This window comes from Melanotaenia boesemani, chromosome 17, assembly GCF_017639745.1.
Source record: "Melanotaenia boesemani isolate fMelBoe1 chromosome 17, fMelBoe1.pri, whole genome shotgun sequence".
Lineage (NCBI taxonomy): Eukaryota > Metazoa > Chordata > Actinopteri > Atheriniformes > Melanotaeniidae > Melanotaenia > Melanotaenia boesemani.
In genome coordinates this window covers 25,738,548-25,762,533 of record NC_055698.1, presented here as the reverse complement: position 1 = coordinate 25,762,533, position 23,986 = coordinate 25,738,548, and the positions used below count along the sequence as shown (strand labels likewise).

The window sequence follows — 23,986 nt, the reverse complement described above, 5'->3', positions numbered from 1 at the left end:
CTCTGTACTTGAAGACAGGTCCACTAGCGTGTAATGTACAGATGCTAGATACACCAGATATAGTCCTCATAGGCTGATGCAGCTACAGGCAACACTGAAGTATGATGGAGGTTCCTGGAAGGTTGAGGCTACATTTCTGCAAATGGAATTATACATTTAGACAGAATACAAGGTGTCTGTTTTGCTGGAAAATAAAAGCAAATACACATCTATCATGCTACCCATTAATGGGCATTTGGTTCACCCCAACAGTAAGATAATCGCAACCATACAGTTATTGTCATACAAAAATATCTTCTGTCTAAAGAAAGAGGAGCTCTGGAAGTGCTGATATAGCCACAGAGTATTTGTTGTTAGTCCTCCAAGAAGTGAATGCAGTTAACCACAAGCAACATGCTAAGTTCCTTTAAAGACATTGTACTTGTGTACTTAGAGGTATTGATGCTGTTTAGAAGGCAAAGGGTGGTCAGACATAATATTGATTTGATTTAAATTCCCCTTCTACTTATTTAATCAACATTTTATTAATAATAAAAAAAATAAAGTGTTAAGACTTATATTTGCAAAAAATATTCTTAGTTTACAGTATTTTGTCCACACCTGCATAAAACTTCTGTCATTCTGCATCTTCAGGATGTTGCATTTATATATTGAAAAAGTGCCAGTGCTCCACACAGCATACACACATCCACAAACTTGTTTTTCTCTTGCAAGGGGTATTCTTTAGGTCTTACCTGTGTACACTGGTGGATAGTACACCATTGCGGTGTACAGTGGAGGAGATGATACAGAAGGCGGGGGACACAGCCCAGGAGGTAGAGGGGCTTCTGAAGCCACAGTAGGGTGTGAAGTTTAGGGTCTAGTACACAGTCCCACATGGAAAAGAATTTCTTTAATCTTCACCTCTGAATGAGATCCAAAGTAGATAAAGTACTTGTGATGCAGTCTTTCTTACCACAAGGTGTTGAGAGAGCAGAAATAGTTCCATTCTCCTCCATGGTCTCAGGTTGCAAGGAGGCAGGGTCCCTCTGTCCTTTTGCATCCAACAGAGTGGATGTTTTAGCCTCTCTCTTTCTTTTACCTGTGACTGTTTGCAAATATTTTATCTTAGTTATTGTTTTCATCATATATGTCTTCCCTGTTTTATAGACAATGTAAACTGCATAATAGCTGTCTTTAAAATTAGCAGGTACTGAAAAGTTATCAAATCCTACAAAAACTTGAGTAGTGTTGTAAATTCTGTTGGTGTGATTATATAGTGTAAGCAATCTTTAGCTTTTTCATGTACATCAGTCTGTCCCAGTAAACAAAACTTAAGTCTGGTACACACATAACAATTTTTTGGGCTGATTTTGTCCCAATTTTGCCTCTTCCTGACCTTGGATGGCAAACGCCTGATCATCATGAGATTTCCCTGTCCAATCATCATTTGGTCTGAGGTTACGAGCCGATTTGTCCCGATAATCCGCTCCGAAACGGGCCGTAGCCAACAATCGGGAATATTGAACATGTTCAAAATTTCAGAGCCGATTTCTGAATAATGTCGACGACTCGTGCATTGTGACTGCGTGGATGGTGACGTGGTACGGAATGTAGCCAATCAGAGAGCGAGCTGGCTGGGGAACAAGGAAGTAAAAAAAGTCTGTGTTCACGTCGTCTCCAGTCTGTTATTTCTGTTAACAATAGTCCCAAGACGGCCATCATTCCCTCGTCCTATATATCCCCTTCCATGCTGGGTGTTGTGTTTTCCAGTTGTTACTATGGTTCTTTTCGACATTTGTCTGGCTCGGAGGATAGATTGTAGATGAGTTGCAGGACAGCATCATTATGTGTGTGTTGTTCTGTGATTAGATTATCAGCACACACTACACACAAAACTGTTTAATGCCTGATTTTTTATCTTCATGTGTGAGGTCTCAAACAGATAAAAAATCTCATAAGATTAAAAAAATCGTTGTGTGTACCGGGCTTAAGACATTAGTCACTTGTGTTTGCAAGAGACTAGCTTGTGAAATCAACTAAGTAATGAACAGAGTGAAGCAGCATGTTTCATATCTGCAGACATCCAATCAAGGGAACATGTGCACATGTAAACCTTCTGCGTGATGCTGGTTTAGAATTAGAGAGTAATAGTAAAAAAATAAAAAATAAAAACAAACAAAAATAAAAAAAAAATTAATGTAGAATGATCAACACTAAAGGCTTATTAATAGTCTTTTCCATAAACTGAGGATGTCTTTGAATAATTTCATCAGCACAGAAAACAGACAGCTTCAGATATCAGGATCTGGTTTGAGACCACGTTGCTCACACATGGTCTCCATGTAATAAATTACAATAATTAAACAGGGCAAAGGTTTAATCAGTTAAAAAAAAAAATTCTAGGATTGTAAGCTGTTTTATACTTAAAAATTTCAGGACTGCACCAAGTTTTGGATTGTAAATTGTAAAGCAGCTAAATGTATATGTTACCTTGGAATAAATACACATGAATAAAACATTATGTGGACTAACCTTGTACAAGGTTCTCATAAAGGGTTTTTATGAGCCTTATGGTGTCCTTCTCCTTCTCAGTTTCCACGTCTAAGCCATTCAAAAAGTCACAGAACACAGTGTGCTTCTTTTCGTACCCAAACATAAAAATTGGGTTCAAACCAGCCATCTTGAACTTGTGAATCTGCAAACAAATTATATTCCTTATAAAAATGGATGAAGTGAAAGAACCTACTGGTGTTAGTTGTTAAATGTTCTAAATTCCAAATGTGTCTTTTGACCATTAAACATGCTTCAAATTTAGGTCACATTTATAGATTTCAATCTTTTAAAATAATGTTAAAATGAAATTCTATCTGGATAACATTAACCCAAAAGATCCCAAAACTTCAGCCCTCCCATGCTTCTCAAGTGCAAACACAAACTAGACAAGATTCAAATTAATAATCTACCCATATCTTTTTTTGGAATTTCATTGGATCTGGTAATCACACAGATTGTCCAATTACCTAACAAAATCAGATATTTGAGGACATCAGACGCAAGACCTTGGGAGGCAAATGAAAAAAATAATAAATAAAAAATAAATTGTTGACAAATATCTTCAGTTCAGTGTGTTAAACAAATGGTTCATGTTTTGTTTAACTTTATTTTAGTATGCAGAAAGAAATACAAATGAAATGCTACCTAAATATTTAGACAATTTGTTTTAAAATGTGTGCAGTTTGACATGTCAGCAGTGTTTCTATTTGTTACCAGAATATGGGCAGAATCCCACAAGTTTGCAGGTGTTACCTCCCATCTTTACTTTTCACCCCATTGCCTGTGTGGCTTCTCTTTTGCCTTTTGAATATTTTTCTTTAAAGGCTGTTGAGCCCCACAAATTTTGCATATCTTGCATGCAACACGTATTTGCATCATGCACAATATGCATGATTTCACTGTTGAGCCTGGCATTTTAGCTGAAAAGAATAAAAAACACAAAAACAAACAACCACAAAAAAAATAAACATTTGTTTTATAATAAATACAAGACATACAGTGAAAGCTAAATTAGCCTTATTTGTATAATTATCGGTGTTTAAACTAGTCCTTCTACAACCATGTTGGAAATCTATGTTCTTCACTGTGACCATTCAGCATCTTCAGTTATTCTTTACATTTATATAATCTATCAATCATAAAATCAATCAGTAAAACCAATTAGTCAGTAATCAGTCAATCAATTCAGTCAATTCTGAGGATGACAAATTGGCTCATGAAGCACAGATAGACATGATCTGCCAGCAGGGTTACCTTCAGAATGATTTAGGATACCTCTTAAAGGCAAATAACTGTGAAAAAGCTAAATAATTAATTGTAATTTTACAACGTGTAACAAGTGCACAGGAACTTGCCATGTGCTGCTTCTTTGCTAACATTAGCTTTTTTTATCCACTCAACTTTAGCAAAGCCAGAAGTTCTCGCGTAAAAAAAAAAACAAAACAAAGAAAAAGTCCTAGTTAACTACTCACTGTTTCCTGTTGCTCCAGTTTAGGATTTGGCATCTAATTTATTTGATTGATATATTCATATACATATGATAAATAAATGTTCTACTTACGTTCGAGGAAGACAGAGAAATATCCAGCAGAAAGTATGGCTCTCAGCTTCGGCACCGCCACAAACTCGACAGCGCCACCGTGTGACATCCGGTTAAAAAAAATATATTTTTAGTAGAAATGATGGAACAAACTAAAGGCAATATCCATTTGCAGAAAATACAAATTAATAAATTAATGCATGTTGTGTAGTTTTTAAATATAGCACTTTCCAATGAAAATAAAGGAAACGCCTACAGAGCAAACGTCACGTCAAAGCCTGGTGAGAATTTCGCAGGATATGTATGAATATCAGTGCATTACTTTTCGTATGAAATCATACGAATCATTTGTGAGAGTAGCCTGAATGAACATGCATCATACTGCCTGCCATAGGAAAACATTTGTTTAGATTGGTGCGTTTGTCCACTGAAATCTTTATCGTCTTCTTTTCCAGGTGCCCAAGGACAAGGCCGACCTGGCCAGCCAGGGTCCATCAGGACGACCTGGAACTCCTGGATCTCCTGGTCGGCCTGGAGTTCCTGGACCAGTTGGCCCTCCAGGGCCTCCAGGATACTGCGACCAGAACTCCTGTGTTGGTTACAACGTTGGAGGTATGTAGCCTTCCAAGTAGTAAGTATGATGCATCAGCTAAAAACCTTGATTCTAAGTTTGTCGGAGTTCATCTCCTTCACTGTGGTAGTTCGGTAATTACAGCCACACACTGGAGGCTGTAGTATCAGATACTTATAACCTTAAAGTAGAGATGAAGCAGATATTCAACATTTGCTTGTTCTGTATGTGACTGTGAAAATTATCATGTGCATTTAAATGTATTGATAATGTACAGAGCATGAACGCATGTCCATACTGCTTTGTGTCTGTTTGATTGAGGATCATCAGATGAAACTGTTTAATTCACTCGGTGACTTTTCATGTTTTAAAGATGCCAGTGAGTTAAACAAACACCTGCCATTGAAGTTATTTCATCCACTCTTGTGTATTTGAAGGAGTAACTTATAAACCTTTGAATACACTCACAGTTAAGATACAGAATTTCGGCTTCATTATCAACCTGCATGTGTGTGTTTAAGTTGCATCTCTGAAACACACAAGATATTTGTCTTTAAAATGTGCGGTTTTTACATTTTGAGCAATTTTTTGCTTCACATGACACACTTGGCTTGTTTAGGATGGGACACGATAGTAAACATCCAGACAACAAGCTGCCGCAGAATAAAGCATCAACTCTAAAGAAAACCACATTTTTCAGTCTTAGTTGTATGATGGTCGGTCATTTCACCCAAAACTTTGGCATTTCTTCGAATGGTTTCTTTTACATATCCACTATTTTTTATTTATTTATTTATTTTTTTGTAAACAAGATGAGTTCCTGTTTATAATTACAGATTAAAAAAAATAGATTTTCTGGAAAATATCTTATGTTAAATATATCATGTAGGAAACTCCAACTTTCCCTTAGTATCAGAGTATCACATCTGTGACCATCTCCGGTGGCTTCCTGTGTTTCAGTATTTATTTTAACAATTGTTACTTTCTCCACAAAAGCTGATGAGCTTTTGCCCATGTAAGAGCAAAAACTAAGAGTGGAGAAAATAAAACTAAAGTGTTTCAAGCTTTAAATTAGTTTGAGCACGGCCTCCATTTGGCGTCCTAGAAGCTAAAACAGGTAATCACACATATTGTAGCGGCTGATGAGAACTACGCAGAGATGAGTTCAGCCCCCTAATGCTTCCTCTCAAAAAGGGGAACATCAGTTTTACTCTCATGTTCTAAAAAACATGATATAAAAAAGTTAATTTGCTATTTTGTGGTTTCGGACAAAGCCAGTCTAACTGTTTCCACCTGTTTTAGTGTCCTTAGCTAAGCTAAACTAAGCTAAGCTAATCTGAAATAAACAGAGCTAAACTAAACTTCAACTAACTGCTTCCATATTTACAACATGCTGGAATTAGCCAAGTGAATTTCAGTGACAAATTGTGCAAAGAACAGTAATTAGGATCTCTAGCAAACCGCTCATCAATGTGGAAAAGTCTGGACTTGAAATATCTACTAGGTGTGACATATGTTTCTCGAGCTTCATCTATGGTGTTCTGACCCGCAGGAAATTGGCAGGGAAACGCTATGGCTTCAAGTTTTGGTGTTTTAAAAAAGCTGACTGGATCATTTCTTTCTGCTGGGCAACACAGTAGATGCTATCGGTGTAACAGAGAATATCATCTGATGTCAACAGGCTGAAGACACGATTCTATAGCAAACCTCCATTTGGTAGATCATCTGGTTCTGCATCATCTCTGTGTTCTGTTCAGGTGTCACTTTGCATGTCCTGATCACGTTCAGGCTCATTTTCTGCATCACACAGTGCATCTTTCTCAATCATGTCAATCTCCATTAAATCAGCTTACATCATAGTCATCCTCTCCCATGCTTACATCATCATCATCTGCATCAGGAAGTGTTGGATCACAGAGTTCAGCTTCGTCTCGGATAGTAATATCCTGATACTGGGGATGACCTGCTTCAGCTTGATAAGTGCTTGAACAAGTTTGGACAGGTGACAGACTGAAACAGCTGGTGGCCTTTTATAAGACAGACGGTCTTTTCAGCTTTACTAGCAAAACTTGAGACTCAGACCGTATAGTCTTAGGCAACATGTTAATTGTCTCATTAACTTCTGATGGAACACACAACCACATTTCCACGTATGAGTCTTTGTCTGCCTTTAGGAAGAGGAATGATCTTTGCAAAACGGTATGCACTTTGCTATCAGATGTCTCTCCAAGATGTTTAGATCACACAGTTCAGGTGGAATTCATGGAGTTTGAAGGTTATTTGCTGCAGAAAGTCTTGGCAATGTTCCCTTTTTAAGATGTTCATGGCATGTGTGACCAAACCCACTCTTTCTTTCTCTCATTGGACACAGAGCACTGCTCATTTATACAGGATTCATCACAAACATGTACATACTTTCCTGTCAGGCATTGTGCAACTACATCTGGATTTTTCTTATAATTTGATCTTTTGCAAAACCTTAACTTGGTTGGGAAAGAATGCTTTTTCACATGAAGAATAAAACAAGGTGGGACCTGCTTTTATATTTGATCTGAAAACAGATATTGCCTCACTGATTAAACTAGTTATCTGGCTCACTCTGGTTCTGTTCTACAATGGGATTTATTCTGTTCTCTGGTTCAGTTACTACATTGTGAGTTTCTCGGTTCATTCGTCTGTATTTCCTTTTACATGCACAGCACAATCTGATCTATGCATCATCCTAAAAGAAGGGTTGTTATTGTATCTGTCTCTCATCAGTTGTTTCATCACTTGTTTGTGTCTGAGTCTGAATACTCTGTCATTTGCATAACGTTGGGTGATATAGGTTTTCTGACTGTGCCGAAATGCTTTACTTTGTCTGTAACGACTTCTGATATACATTTTTTGTTTGTGTCGAAACACCTTATTATGTCTGTAATGATGATATATGTAATTTTTCTGTCTCTGTCTAAATTCAGCATTTTCTCTGTAAGAATTCCTGATAAATGATCTTTGTTTCTCTCTAAATTCAGCATTGTGTTTGTACTGATTTCTGATGTACTGAGTTTTCTTTGTCTAACGTTAGGGTTGTTTTGATATCTCTTGGTAGAGGAACATTTTTTCTTTGCTCTATAAAGTTCATTAGAAGAATATCGCTGCCTCTCTTGTTGTCTTGGTTTTTCTGTCATTAATAGTCTCCTTTTCATTTTTAACCTTTCCTGTCTAGAAAACTTTGACAGTTTACAGGGAATTTGTAGCAGTGTAGCATCAAAATGATCTTTAGCTGGTCTGTTTATGGTTTGTAAAGAAACATTTGTTTCAAATTGAGTGGTATTACATGCTGCAAATGAGATGATCTCATACTGTTCTGGTTCAACACTGACAACAGGAGATTGTCTCACAAGTTCACTGGATACATTCACAACATTAGCAGAAATCTCAGTGATAGGTGTCAGGTTTGATTCTGTTCTGAAACAGTCCTGTGTTGCACAAGATCCCACCTCAGTGTGTTGTTCAACAGCATTACTATGAGATGACATGTCTGGGTAAATGTTCTCAGACTGATCAGTGGCTTTACATGCGTCTGATTCATCCACAGTTTCATGCACCAGAGTTGGTGTATCAATAGCTGTTGATCTGTTTTCTCTGTCTGGCTCAGCATTTTCCAGGCTGGATGAGTTTTCCATGTAAAATGACAGGGGCTTGAGCTCATATTCACGATGCAATGGCATGTGAAATCTACTATAGATTAGTTTGATACGGTTGATCAAGTCAGTCAGATGTGTAAATATCAGCATTATAGCACTCCCAATGTTGTAAATTCCTGGTGGTACTGGCAGTCCATGTTTGGTTCTTCGATGTGGGTCAAAATAGCCAAAACGACCATCAGTAGTTCGAAATATTCCAATCGATAACCCACCCATGATGAGCACTGCATACTGTACATCTGAAGACAAACGGTTCAGTCCAGTCTCAAGACTCTGAAGACCACATACACCTCCTAAGTTCCCATAATAAGATGGCTGAGTCAGGTCTACGTGGTATTTAGTTTTTCGTGCTTTTACTTGTTCTGGTAATTCATCAGTTGCCAAATAGGCATTACCAGGAAACCTCTGTATGATCTGTCGGTACAGTGCATCACCTTTATCCAAAACACGTTGAAGATCTGCCCTGGTAATGTTTTCATCCTCATGGAGAAATGACAGAAACATCAAACTGTTTGCCACACATTGTTTGTTTCTTGATTTAACTCCATATCTGACTGAATCCTGACTTCTTGGAGCACACACTCGTGTCACAGATGGTTGACGTTCCATGTTTATTCTGTGTTGATGAGATGGTCCAGCTGCATCAAGTCCTCTCTTCAGAATGTCAGCATAAGATACCGGTGGTACACTCTGGTTTACCTGGTGTTTAGAGGCATCATGCTGGGGAGTATTCATGATAGTTTTACCATCAGAAGCTGGTGCTGAAGTGGAGAAACTGGTCTGATCTCTGCTGTTTATCTGCTGAGCACTAGAAGACTCTACAACAGGCGTATTATTTCTGTGACTTCCTCTCTTTACCATGTCAGCATAAGAAACTTGTGGCTGTGCCCGATTTATCTGCTGTGTAGTTGCAGTGTGTGATAAACTGGGAACATAAGTTTGTGATCCATTCATTCCACCATTTCCATCAGAAACCAGAATTGCAGGTGAAGATCTCTCAGTGGATGCCACAGACACGTTTACCTGGTTGGTGCTCTGAGAAGTGAAATGTGCTTGTTCAACTTTTCCTTCTTTCTGCTCCTTCCATCTGCGTTTCATGGCTTGAGACTTCTGATGAGACTTTCTCATTGTTGATGCTCTTCAAAAGCACAAATTTAATATTTGAAGACAAGAATTTATGCAGGTTTTATTTTCAAACTGTTGTGCTACTTACAACAATATACTGAAAGGTTTCTATCAGTATTTATTTAAAAATTATACCAGTAAATATAATGTTTAGGCTACACAATCAGCTAGTATTTATCAGTTGACCCAAAACTATTAAAAGTTTTGGTACGGAGTTTATTGGTGTGAATAATCAACTAGGTTTTCACTTGAAAATAATCTGATTTGCACCAACTCTTACAGGAAAATGTAAGCAGTGCAAGTGGTCAAGCAAGAACGCTCCTAAAAGTATTTTTTGTTTAAACTGTAAATTAACCAAGTTCTTAAAAATTTCTATGAAGTCCTTAAATCTTCAAAAATTAATCTGAATGAGATGAATAAGCTGGAATCTGTTAAACTAAACCAGTAACTGTTATTAGGAGACAGAAAATATCAGATACTGATTTTCTGTATTTCTCAGGAGCCAATTTATATTTATAACTAGGTTTTAGGAAGATTCAATATCAAGAAATATATAGAGATCAGTTACATCAGATGTTACACCAGATTACTTATTTGGTTTAATGCTACTCTTAGCTTTGCCAAGATAGAACTGTATGAATTTAATAATCTGTTTCAGATATGACACTAAGCTCTATTCAGATCTGTGACTGTTTCATATATCTGGGACACAGCAGCAGCAGTGACGGTGATGGGATGAAGATGGCTTCTGGTCTCTGGCTTCTTCTCTTCGTCAGCTCAGGACAGACAGCAGACTGCTTCTCAAATGCTGGATGTGGTCTTTTATAGCAAGACTTTAATAACCAAACCTGCAGTTAGTCCAGTGGCAGCAGCACAGGAGCTGAAACAGCTGATTCACTGGAAATAAACACACTCCAGGAACTTCTAGCGGTTATCTCTACTTTTATTTATATATTTTAACACAAATAAACTTTAACTGAGTGCAGCACAAATACTTACAGATCACAAACCTTCAGTTAGTCCAGAATGAGGATCAGCAACAAACTGAGATAAATGACAGTGCTCTGAGTCCCACTATAATCCAATTAGGATTTTTGTAGATTTATCTCAACAGTGAACTATAAATTACTGTATTAACTGCTGTATTAAAGATGTGTTACTTGGAGATCAATAAATACAGCTGATCTCTATCAAATGAACAAAATGATATAAAGTATGGAATATCTCTGAAGTCAATCCAAATTTTCTGTGTATGTAGTAAATTTGTTTTTCCAAATGTACAGAATTATATTTAAAATAATGTTCTTTTTCTTTGGTCAACTGAATGTTAAATCTTTGTCAAATCTGAAAGAGTACGATGTATAGCAATGCTTTCTAGTTAAATTAGATCAAATTCTTTCCAATTGTAGGTTTAAGGTGCAGGATAGGACAAAACAGCGGAGAGATAGAGTGCGAAGGCAGAGATGCTCTCAGATCAGAACAGGTAGACCTTAACAGGATCACACAAAACTGATGAGGGTTTATATCCAAATATCAGAAAATCCAAAAATGCGAGTCCAAGACAGAAGATCAGATAACCATAAATGTTAGTCCAAAATATCAGGTTTCCATAAATCTTTGTCCAAAATACCGGGTTTCCATAAAACTTTGTCCAGAAAACTTTTTCAAAAATGTTGTACAAACTCTTATCGGAAGGTCCAACCCAAATATGGCGCACCACCTTGAGTGCTAAAGATAGATGAGGATAGATTGATACAAGATAGAATGCCCAAAAATTAGATAGATATGCACTAGAGTGACAGGGAAGATAGATGTCCAAAAATGATAGAGGTGGGGGGGGGGTAAAGAGAGTGGAGGACACCAGAACACCTGGAAGACACATAAAATATTGATTAGACATTGTGTTTCATTGAACTGATGATTTAAACAATCTAAACTTATGTGGAGACCCATTAATTATATTTATTATAAAATGACGCATAAATAAATTCTCCTTATTAAAAACACATTTTCCTGTACAATCGTAAGAAATATCAAGATGAGTCTTTATTTTTTAATAAGACGCTTTGGTCCAGTAACATCAGGATTCTTACAGAAACATATGTGATATAAACGTTCTGAAAGTTGTTTTGCACTTTTTTCTGCTTATATTACACAAATTAATCATATTTCTCATTCATCCCTGCAGTTTGAGAAAGGCCACATGAAACTGACTGAATGTAGGTTCATTAAGCTTCACAGATATTTATTCAATATGAGACTGAATGAGCTGATGTGTGGGTTTAGTAACAGGTCTGTAATGACTGAAAGCTGCAGATGTTCAATCTTCCACTTTATACATAAAAATATAAAATTACATCCAAGATCTTCAAATTTAGAGAAAGATGAAAGAAAAACAAAGTTTAATAACTCTCTGTGCAGCACTATTTCCAGCGGTTTGTGTGAAAATAACAGGTGTCATGAAACATAGAACCCACTCAGACCCTCTGGCCTTGTTCTACATCAGGACTGCTGGTTCAGTCCCACGAGGGCTGCAGTCCTGCAGGTTCTCAGTGTTTCCTGCTCCAACACAACAACTCAGTCAGGTGTGCTGGAGCAGGGAGACTTTATAAAACCTGCAGGACTGCTGCCCTCACAGGACCAAACTGTGTAGTCCTGGTCTACATGAACCAGATCAGTCCAGAACCAAACACATGTGATCACTGCAGATTGTAGTCTAGGTAGATCTGGACTTTCTCTGATGTCATGCAGACCTGAAAACAAGTTCACCACACAGCAGCTGCAGTTTCTAGACCAGAACAATCCAGCTGTTCTGGTCCAGTCCCACCTCTGGCTGACAGGACTCACCTGCTCTCTCCTGATCCAAAAGCTGATTAACTCAGATGGAGACTTCATGTTTACATGTTACTGATGACAGAGCTTAAACTGACCATCACACATCATAAATGAGCAGAGAGAAAACATCAGAGCTGCAGGTGTTCTGTAGCATGATGATCCATGTTTCAGCTCCTGGATGTGGTCTGAGAGGAAGAGTCAGCAGCTGCTTATTGGTCTGATTCATTTATTAAATGTAGGAACCAGGATGAAGCTTGAACACATTGATCGTAATAAAGTGTCATAATTACATGAACACGTGCTGGCTTCTGGCTGTGGTCGTTAAATCCATTCAACGGGACCTAACAGGAAGTTCCAACTGGAAACTGTCGGCTTTATACTGGTGGACTCAGCCCACTGCTGCTAGTCCAGGTCTGATCCATTTACAGGCAGAACAGCTCGTCTCTCATGTCTGACTTCAGCTTAATGTTTCTAGATGTGTTTTTATTAACACATGTGTAGGAACTCACCTGGTCAGCAGCTCTCATCAATAACAATATTTATTGAACTTAAGCAGAATGAAAATGTTTAAATGTGAAAACCTCCTACAATCAGTCACGTGATGGACTCAACCTCCATCTACTATAAACACTTACCAGACACGCAGGAATCCTGAAACCCGTTCTCTCTGGGTCTGAGAGGAGAAAGAGAGGAGTTAGTTCACTGCCAGAAACCATCAGATCATCTGATCTCACAGCTGACTGCTTCTGCTCTGGTCTCAACAGGATGAGCTTTGATCCAGACTTTTCTGGACTGTAAGTTGCTGGTAGAAGATCAATTCAAAGGCTGGAAGCTTTCATGATCAAAGATAAAAATATCATGTCCACTTTCTAAAAAGTTGACATCAGTCCTGCTGCTGACTGATACAGAAGTGATCAGAGGTCAGAAGGAAAGCAGAGCAGCAGCAGATCAGCTGTAAAACATCTTGTATGACGACGGATGTTCCAGTTCATGGATCCAGTCTGAGAGGACCAGGTCTGCTGGTCTGGATGTTAACCAGCTGCACACTGACAGGATGATCGATAGCAGGTAAACAGGAAGTAGCAGGAACAGGTCTGAGTACAACTTTACCACAATCCTGTCCCACTTGCTGAGTCTGGACACCTGACTGGTTTTACTGGAGGCTGGAGCTCTGATCATCATCTCAGAGGCTCCAAGTGTTTATGGTCCAGATGTAAAATAACAGCTGTAGATGTTCTACATGTTCTGAACTAAAAGCTTTCCAGGAACATGTCAGGATCCTCAGAGAAACTTTTGTTTACAGCTGCTTGGTTCTCTACAAGCTGCTGGACTAATTATTAATATTTATAGCTCATTCCTGTAGTTTAAGAAGAAACATGAATGTGACTTTGAACTGCAGACATGAGCAGATGAACATGAGACTGTATGAGCTGATGTTGATGGTGTCCAACAAGCTCTGCTACAGATGTCAAATCATCCACTTTACAGGAACTCATCTACACTTTACTGACTCGGCTTCTGAGGCATCTCTGTTTTGTTCTGTAAGAATACAGGAACACTGCATGTTTCCAAAATGATCATACGTACCGCAACAGCAGCACAGAACGCAGCCAACAATCTCTCAGCCTGAGAAAAGAGACAACAGGTTAGTTATAAGATCCATCTCTTCTGGTTAAAGTCGGTAACCAGCTGTGGAGGTAAAACAGCTTTTCAGTTACTAAGATAACCTGTGTTCGCTGGACTGTAGCTGCTGGTGTGTCTGGGTTTAAAGCTTTAATACTGTGTACTGTTAGGGCAACAATGACTTAACTAAAAACCCATGACAATAATCAATAATCATATTTTTTTACAAACGGCAGAAAAGTGAAGTTCCACTTAAATTAACCTGAATATTTTCTATATTTTCCATCTCGATGTCTCATTTCTTCCATCCCTGAGAACCATAACGTCATGTTTGCAGGTAAATAAAACAGGATTCAGCATCTTTAAATGAGGCCAAAGTGTCTTTAGGAGTCACTGAAGCAGAATGCAGCAGCATTACAGAGACTTTATTTACTGGAGATGATGACAGTAGTGTCTGTAATATTCTAGAAAAGACCTGAGATGCTTTCATTACTGTCCAGTAAAGTCAGACATTTCTTCTGTGTGAAATCAGAAAACAAAGCACAGAAATGTTCTATTCTAGAGCTCTATGCAGCTCCTTGATTCAGTGTTTATGGCTGAAAGAGTCTCAGAGGGAGACCTCATATCTGTTAAATCCAGGCAGCAGCCGAGAACTGGACCAGTCTGATCAGGTCTGAGTTCAGGAAACACACAGTGTGTTCACATGTAGAAACCTGAGAAGAAGAAATGTTTAAATCTGCTGCTCTAAGATAACCTGGACAAAGGAGGAAGACGCCTGTATGACTGCTAGTTAAATCTCATGTCAGAAATCTAAAGCAGCTTTTAAAACAAGCACCAGATGTGATGATAAAGTAAAACTGAATCATTTATCTTCCTCTTCCACCTTCATCCAGGTATATTCTTCTTCACGTCTGATCTGTTCCTGCTCAGACTGACTGAACAAACATCCTGCTCTCCTCCTAAAACTGAACCTTCTTCTGTGAAAACCTGTAATCTGTGATTCTCTCTGCTTGTTTTCAGCTTGCTGTGAAACAGAAATGTCAGTCAAAGCTCATCCAGGTGTCTCATTGTGGGTCTGTCTGTGTTACCTGACAGAGTTTCCTCCAGGTGAGGAGAGTCTGGCTTCAGCAGATCACCTGGACAGAGAGTCAGAGGATAAATCATCATGTTTAAGTTTAGAAGTGAATCTACAGTTTAGGCCTGAGTCACTCTGGCTGATCACATGATGGTGGATTTACTGACTCATGTTTCACTTTGTCAAGTCAACATAAATTAGTTACTCTGATTACTGGGTCTGCTTACTCTGAGCTGGTTGTGATGTCACTATTACATCTGTTTCTACTGGCTCAGATTTTGGAAGGGTTGTTTCACAGCAAACCAAAAACAGTCAAAAAATCCAGGATCAGGAATTTCTCCCAGAAGAAAGCTGAATTCAGGAGAACATACGTGAATAAAAACAGAGACTTTCAGTTTGAGGTCATCTTCTGCTCTCTGGAGACGGTTGGCTCTTTAAAATACCTTATCAGCTTCCAGCTTCCCGACCACTACACACTCCGAGTTTTCCACATCTAGACTGGTTTGTAGGTTTACTCGTGATACCAAGATGTAAAAAATTATCTTAACACACAACATTAACAGGCTGATTGATCAGAACATTTTTTAAGACATCACCCAGCTTTACTCCATTAAAACTGAACATTTCTTCCATCACATTTAACTCCATTCAGGCCATCAGGACCCACTGGATTTAACAGTCCTGGTAAAACAAAGTCCACTCTTTCATTTCTAAGGTTTAACATATCAGGACAAGATCGATGTGACTTGGTCTTCATCAGATTTCATGTTTTGGTTCATTAAATAACAGCATGGTTAGATGGATGTGTATGTTTTTATCTGATGGTGTATTAAATTCATTTTCAGAGCTGGTGAGAACCAGATAACTTCTCATTATGTCCTGATAAATTACACCTGTGAACTGGAAGAAGATGGACAGTCTGCTTCACATGACTGTAAAATCCTGATAACATGACATGAAAATGTTTAAAGCCGTGGTTTCTTCTGGTTGTTTTAAAGTCAGGAACCTCAGGAACACAGAATCTCTTCTGATGAAGGTTTTATAGCTGCAGCATTACAATATGTATTCATAAATAATGTGCTGGACAAGAGTTGATAACTAGCTTTGGCTTAAAAACTCTGCATGACATCAGCTACAATATTTTGTGACAATGTACAAATGCAATGTCCCAGTCAAATAACTCAAATAAATAAAAATATCTTAAGTAATTTCTCAGTCTAAATGTATTTTAATTTACATTTTTTTCTAAAACTGTGAGAACCACTGCTTTAAATGAAATGAAATGAAATGAAATGAAAAATACTTTATTAATCCCAAAGGGAAATTCAATATTGTAGTAGTAGTAATTTTTTTTTTTTTTTTTTTTTTTTTTTTTAGTAAAGTAAAACAATCACATTAATTAATTAAGGGCTTTGTTCTTCAGCCTGATAGCTGCTGGAAGGAAGGATCTTCTGTATCTCTCTGTCTTGCATCGGACTTGAACAAGCCTCCCACTGAACACACTCTGTTGTTTCGTCACGGCGTTGTGTAGAGGGTGTGAAGGATCTTCCATTATCTTCGTCAGCTTGTACAGAATTCTTTTTTTGATGATCAACTCCAGCGGCTCCAGAGTTACTCCAAGCACAGAACCGGCTTTCTTGATCAGTTTGTTAATTCTTTTCAAGTCTCTGGTTCTGATGCCGCTGCCCCAGCAGATTGCTGCAAAGCTGATTGCACTTTCAACAACAGACCTGTAGAACATTTGCAACATTTTGGTGCAGACGTTAAAAGATCTCAGCTTCCTTAAGAAGTAGAGTCTGCTCTGACCTTTCTTGTAAATGTACTCAGTGTTGCTTTTCCACTCAAGTCTGTTGTCCAGCTGAACTCCAAGGTACTTGTATTCCTCCACCACCTCCACCTCCTCTCCCATGATGGAAACACTTCTATGTGTGTTCTTGTTCCTCCTGAAGTCAACAATCATCTCCTTTGTTTTCTTGGTATTCAAGATGAGATGATTGTCACCGCACCATTTCACAAACTGACCGACCAGTTCTCTGTACTCTGCTTCTTGTCCATCACTGATACACCCAACAACTGCTGAGTCATCAGAGTATTTCTGCAGATGACAGAACTCAGAGTTGTACTGGAAGTCTGAGGTGTACAGCGTGAATAGAAATGGTGAAAGTACAGTCCCTTGTGGTGTTCCAGTGCAGCTGACCACCATCTCAGACACACAACCTTTCAGTCTCACAAACTGTGGTCTGTTTGTGAGGTAGTCATAAATCCAGGTGGTTGTGGAGGGATCCACCTGGAATTTCTGCAGCTTCTCACACAGCAGAGCAGGCTGAATCGTATTAAAAGCACTTGAGAAATCAAAGAACATGACCCTCAAAGTGCTGCCTGACTGGTCCAGATGAGAGTGGGCTCTCTGAAGCAGGTATATGATTGCATCTTCAACCCCAAGCCCATTACAGTTTGCATACCGTAATGGGTCCTGAAAGGTGTTCACCTGCTTGCTGAGGTGAGCCAGTAAGAGTCTCTCCAGGACTTTCATGACGTGAGATGTCAGGGCGACTGGTCTGTAGTCTTTTGGTTCAGCTGGTTGTGGTTTTTTAGGCACTGGAACAAGGCAGGATGTTTTCCACAGCACCGGGATTCTTTTCTGGCTCAGGCTGGTGTTGAACAGGTGCTGGAGAATCGGACATAGCTGTTTTGAGCAGGTCTTGAGAACTCTGGGACTGACACCATCTGGACCTGCAGCCTTGTTCTGGTTCAGTTTCACCAGTTGTTGCATGACTTGGTTACAGGAGACAGACAGAGTGGAGGTGGAGGCAGAGGAGGTTTCAGGAAGTCCTGATGTGGAGGGAGATGAGGTTGTGTCCAGGTCCTTGACTGAGCTGCAGGGTGACAGAGTGGAGGTGTGACAGGAAAGCTGTGGGCTCATGGAGGGTGTGTGGCTAGTTGGGGTTGAAGCAGGAGGTGAGCTAAACCTATTGAAGAACATGTTCAGTTCATTCGCTCTGTCCAGACCTCCATCGGTCTGATCCTCCTTTATCCCGAAGCCAGTGATCTTCTTCATTCCTGACCACACATCCCTCACATTGTTTTTCTGAAGCTTACTTTCCAACTTCTTCCTGTAGTCCTCCTTGCACTTCTTCATTTGTGTTTTAAGTTGTTTTTGTGTGGACTTCAATAACTCCCTGTCTCCATCCCTAAAAGCTTTCTTTTTGATGTTCAGCAGCTTTTTCAGGTCACTGGTGATCCAGGGTTTGTTATTGGGGAAGCACCTCACTGTTCTTGTTGGAACGGTGCTGTCCACACAGAAGTTAATATAATCTGTCACACACTCAGTCAAGGCATTGATGTCATCTCCATGAGGTTCACATAGGACGTTCCAGTCTGTAGCCTCGAAGCATCCTCTCAGAGCATCTTCAGCTTCATTAGACCAGGTTCTAATAGCCTTTCTAATGACTGGTTGTTGCTGAACGATGGGCTTGTAGGAGGAGGAGAGAAGAACTAGGTTATGGTCTGATCTTCCTAAAGGTGGCAGGGCAAAGGAGCTGTATGCATTTTTAATATTTGCATAAAATAAGTCCAACGTTTTGTTTTCTCTGGTGGAGCAGCTGACAAACTGTTGGAAAGTTGGTAGAGTTGCAGAGAGGGAGATGTTGTTAAAATCTCCAGAGATCGCCACAAATGCGTTTGGATGTTGTGTTTGAAGCCTGGCCACTACAGAGTTAATGACATCACAGGTAAGTCTATACTTACCAAACAGTCGATAAACACCAGGTGTTTCTCTCTGTAGTCTGAGAAAAACAGATAAACAGTTTATTATCTGAGCAGAGAGAAGTCAGTCTGCCAGAACTCCAGCGCACACACATAATACTGATTATACCACATTTCCATTTTATTTTACTGTAAAATCTTCAATGCAGCTAATTTATAAAACACCAGATAATGAGCAGGTCCTCTCAGGGCATTTTTAATGATACAGTCCAGTTCAGGTAATTATAATCCAGTTCAAACAGATCTGCTGTATGAGGAGTCCAGTTTAACTGTACCCGTTTCCTCTAAAGAAGTTCTTACAGAATAATGACCTGGCCATAAAAAACAATTCACTGAAGCAGTCATTTTATTTCTGTGTAGAGTAGTATGTTAAAAGTCATGTGGACATAAAATCAGTAATAAATACAAGTAATTCATTTTCCATCTGGTCAATCTGATGTATGTCTCACCTTTACTGACAGCAAACAGCTGTAAGACACAGCTGCAGTTAGACTGTAGAGTCCTTTCGTTATCTATGTTTATTCTGGTTTCAGTAAAAATCCTCATACCTGTCTGTGCCACCAGAGAAAACATCTCATCTCTGCATGTTTTGGTCCATGTCAGCTTAGCAGTTAACTCAGTTATAACATTATTAATTTTCCAGCTGTGCATATTAAACCTTTTAACTGAGAATGAGAGTTTTCTGACTGATTAGTCCATCCAGACACAATAGCATTAGCAGTTAGCTGTATATGACGCCCTCTGACAAAACACACCTAATTATCACCAGCTCAGGTTTAACAGACAGCTAGCAGTTAGCATAATGCTAATCGCTACTATAGTTACTATGAGTGGGATAGTAATGAATTTGGTTGCTTTCTCCCTATCGGCCATTAGCCAGGTCAGAGTTACTTCGGCTCTGTGGTTAAAGGATAAATAAATTTGGTTGCTCGTTGGTTTGTTTGAATTATTTTTTTAAGTTTAACATGAGCTGAAGACATAGAGTGTGTCTCAAACCGCGCACTTACATGAGTGCACTGGAAGGTAGTGTGTAGTGCGCACTAAGCACTACCTTCTGTAGTGCACACTATCGTGGGTAAGTCCTGATCCAAATTGAGCACTAACGTTTTGCACTTACCGGTAGTGACGTACCAGCTTAGCAGCGCCGCTCTGTTAATATACTTTTTTTTTCTTCCAAAATCATGTTAACATACGTTTTTGCGTGTCAACATACTTTTATGCTATTAAATGCCTTTTAAAAGGCCTCATTTGTGAAACAAAGAACCGCGGCCTCCACTGTATTAATCTATCTCAGTTGATAATAGAAACCATCAGCACACATTCATGTGTCTTTGCATGTCTCCCTCATACTTGTTAGTATAAAGTGCAATTTAAAACACTAAAAAACAGCTTTTAAATAAGCAAAGATATCTTAACTGAATTAAAGTACGTTACATTATACATCTGTTTTCATCTGTGTTTACACTGATACCGTTCACGTCTGGCAACAGTAAACCGGTTATACTAGAAACCATCATTTAAAATATGAAATGCAGTAATGAAGACGCTAAAACAGGGATACAGAAAACATTTTATTTAAACTTTTTATTAAAACATTTCTCTCTTGCCACCTCTTCTTCTCCACAGCAGCATCGTAGCCCGCAGGTGGTAAATGCCTCAGTGCCACTGCTTGCTCTGTAGTTTGATGCCACAGTGACCTACGGTGAACACAGAATGGCAGGTTATATAAAAGCAAACATTATTATGTACTTTATGGGTACTTTGCAGGCGCTTATCTAAAGTGATGTACAATCAGCTACGGCTTCGTCAGCGGTACCATGGAAACGGGCCGGTTCTCTAACCAGCTGTGTTTCCTAATCAGTTTTCAGATCAAGGACCATTTCGTTTACGCCAGAGACCCTGCAGTGCTTAATCTGGAGGTTCAACAATCATGAATAAACATACGGAACCTATAGCATTAATCATTTTTAACACTTATAGCCCATCTACATCCGCGAAATCTGCTATAAAACTGCTAACATTTACGTTGCTAACTCTACTGCAGCCTCCAACAAATGATCAGATCCATAACTGTCATCAAGGATAGAAGAGATAAGAAGCATGCTGCAGTGTATATTAGAATTATGATCAAATAACTTCATACTTACAACAGTTGAAAATACCCTCCGCCTGCATCGGTATCGCTTAGTCGGTGGCTGCCAGCTCTGAAAAACTGGTTGAGAGTCCCTCCCCTTCCGCTACGTCAGCAAGATGGTGTCCGTTTAGTGCGTGTAGTGTCCATTGTTTCGCACTAGATTTTTGGCCGAGTTTAGGGCAGCATTCGGGTACTTTCAGTGCACTGAGTTTTTACTGAAATTTCTGTGTCAGCGCACTAAGCACTTAAATGTAGTGTCCGAAGTATAGAAGTGCGCCGTTTGGGACACACCCATATTTATCATCTTAAAATTAGCCGTTAGCGTCCGTTAGCGTTAGCAACGCGAACGGTTAGCTAGCTTCAGATTGTTAAAATATACTTGTTCATATGGTAAATTTCGATTATTCTTTGGCAGAATTTTACATCGTTTACCATTCAGCAACAACTCTGGACATGTTAGGAGATGTTTAAACGTGTTTATAGTTTATAAATTAATCATTTAACCGAGGGACATTAGCTACTAATCTCCGCTAGAGTGACGAAGCAAAGTGGATGTACTTCCGGTCCGTTTCGATTAAAACTGTTAAAATAGTAATTAATTTCAATCGTTCTTGGACTGATTTTACTTCGCTTACAGTTCATCAACATCTCAGGACATGTTCGAGGACGTTTACAGCTGTTTATAATTAAAATATTAATAATTTCAGCGAGAGAAAAAAATGGCATGTACTCACTGTTTGCCAAAGCCAGCAGAAGGGGAGGGGCGGGAGCGGGCTCAACGATCTCATAGAAAGGGGCGTGGTGACTTTAGGTGAAATCAGAAATTCCAGTGCTTGGTTAAAAACTGTGTAAAATATAAATAAGTTAAGTTCTCAAACATATCAGTCTACTAACTAACAACATCATCGAAATAATGTAGACAGATTTAATACAATTACAACTGTAACTTGGATGATTTAAGTGTGATAATACCCAGCTGGCATTCGACCGACGTTAAACGTTTAAATGTGGTTGAAATAATGTCAGTTTATGAAAAAACGTTGATTCAATTTTAAAACAACGTTGAACACAAAATAGTTGAAGTAGTGTTGTCAACTCACCATGGATTCACCATGGAAATATAAACAATTCTTTGTTGTATGTCGAATTAACATTATTTTTACAACCATGACTAATAAAAAATTTCTGAAATATATCAGTTGAAAAATAATGTTGATTCAACATCCAAACAATGTTGATCAATTAACTGTTGAAAAATTGTTGATGCATGAATAATGATACAGTGTTAAAAGATCAACTCTCAATCAAATTTAAGTTTTGCCTAGGTTGCTGTAAGTTGTTTTTGCACATGCAAAGATGGGCACAGCAAATTGTGTATCTTGGGGCGGGTAGTGATGGAATGAAGTTTATTTTCGAAGTTCGATAGCGTCCCGTTTGCTCATGCATCTAGTCGGGCTTCTAAGGTAAACGGGCAGTGACAGAAGCAACTCCAGTCTGATTCGTCAGTTTGGAACATAGTTCAAGGACTTGATTGGTAGATGGCAGTTGTCTGTCACCTCCTTTATTGTGGTGACGGTGACACCCGCTTGCGCATGTGCAGTGGGTCTGTGTCGTCATCGTCAGGCTAGCAGACAGACCAGTTTGAACTGGTTGGATTTGGCGGTAGTCGCAACAATAAAACTGTGATGTTATGCTTTGGTTAATAGTTAGTTTTGGCTATACAGCCAACAGCAGCATTCGCCAACGGGTTTACTGGAAGTGGTAACTAACGTTAGCTAGAAGAGTGTCTTTTGAGCTAGCTAGCACATGCTTACACTTGTTAGCGGTATTTGCTGCTGGAGGAAAAACCCAACCTGACCCTAGGTTATTCAGTTGTCTCTTGTTGAGAATACACCACCAACATTTATCAAAATTGAGTTTGAAAGACGTATGTTAATTAACGTTACACTTTGTCCAGACTTATAAGAAATGTGTCAGACCAGTGTTGGGCATCCGGCTGAAAACACGGTTTTCATACATTACATAATCTGTAATTTGGCCTCCTGCCACAGACTGTTGTGGAAATTATTAGTTACCTGTAGAGTTTCTGTGAACTCTGTAGCTTGTATATTATAATAGATAATAAGATTTTGTCATTTATTTAATTATGTTACTTTTCTGATGTCAGGTCAGCAGTTTATTTCCCCTTTTTTATTTTCAGTTATAAGTTATAACAGAGTCTGAACATCATGGTCTGATGAATAAGGAGGTTGAATAAAAACTCTAAACCAGGGGTAGCCAACGTCGGTCCTCGAGAGCCACAATCCTGCAGGTTTTCCAAATTTCCCTGCTCCAGCACACATGACTTAATCTAATCTACACTCACAACGCCATAAGTCAAGGCCACATCAACGGACCGCTACTAATGCCGCTGACTGTGGATTTTATCTGGTTTTAACGGTTTTTTTATATCGTTTTAACCTTTTACCAGTCGAACGTTTAGCTCCCTTTTTACGGTGGAGAAGGATTGTTTTTAATTTTAACCAGCGAGTTCTTCGCTTTTTACTGTCAGCCGCCGACTGACAGCGTGGGAACGCTGCTGTCAACAAGCCCCAGCCACTGCTAGCTATCGGTTTGAGATGGCTACCCTTCCGGATAACTGCTTGGAACCAAAAGACAAACTGATCACTAGCCTGAGGGAAGATATCCGGAAGCTATCAGAAGAGCTGAGGTCCAAGAGTGAAATACTTAACTCTCTGCTGGATGTGGCCCACCAGCAGTCACTGTGCATAGCCTCGCTGAAATCGGCACTTCAGGACACCGTGCCATGGGATCTCGCTACCTCTCCCCGGCCTTCATCCAGCTCCACACCTAAACGATCGCTACTCTGGTCCGAGGTAACATGCCGCACCAAGAAAACATCCGCCCTGGTTTTATCAAACCGCTTCGAGGTCCTGTCGGCACCGCCTCCTGACGAAGGGATGATATCCAGCTGCGCTGTCGGTCCGGAGCCGACCAACACTGCACCAGCCACCGGCTCTGCGCAGACCAAGGCGCCCGGTTCCCGGCGGTCATCCCGGGGCTCATCCTCCACAAAGCGGCGACAGCTCCTCAG

General features: G+C 39.3%; 1 protein-coding gene and 2 long non-coding RNA genes across 3 annotated transcripts in view; 1 reads left to right on the top strand and 2 right to left on the bottom strand.

The window, feature by feature from the left end:
* Window positions 1-23,986, bottom strand: part of LOC121656682 (C-type lectin domain family 4 member F-like) — a 781,688-nt gene that overhangs the window by 370,040 nt on the left and 387,662 nt on the right. The window lies entirely within an intron of this gene.
* The window catches only part of LOC121656730, a 16,715-nt gene continuing 2,939 nt past the window's right edge, over window positions 10,211-23,986 (top strand). The window contains exon 1 of the long non-coding RNA XR_006013450.1: window positions 10,211-10,737. This is a non-coding gene — a long non-coding RNA (uncharacterized LOC121656730). The remainder of the gene's footprint in view (window positions 10,738-23,986) is intronic.
* On the bottom strand, window positions 12,929-18,771 carry LOC121656747. The gene is made up of 3 exons (XR_006013467.1): window positions 18,741-18,771; window positions 13,883-13,921; window positions 12,929-12,968 (listed from the first exon to the last, which is right to left on the bottom strand). It is a non-coding gene; the product is annotated as an uncharacterized LOC121656747 (long non-coding RNA).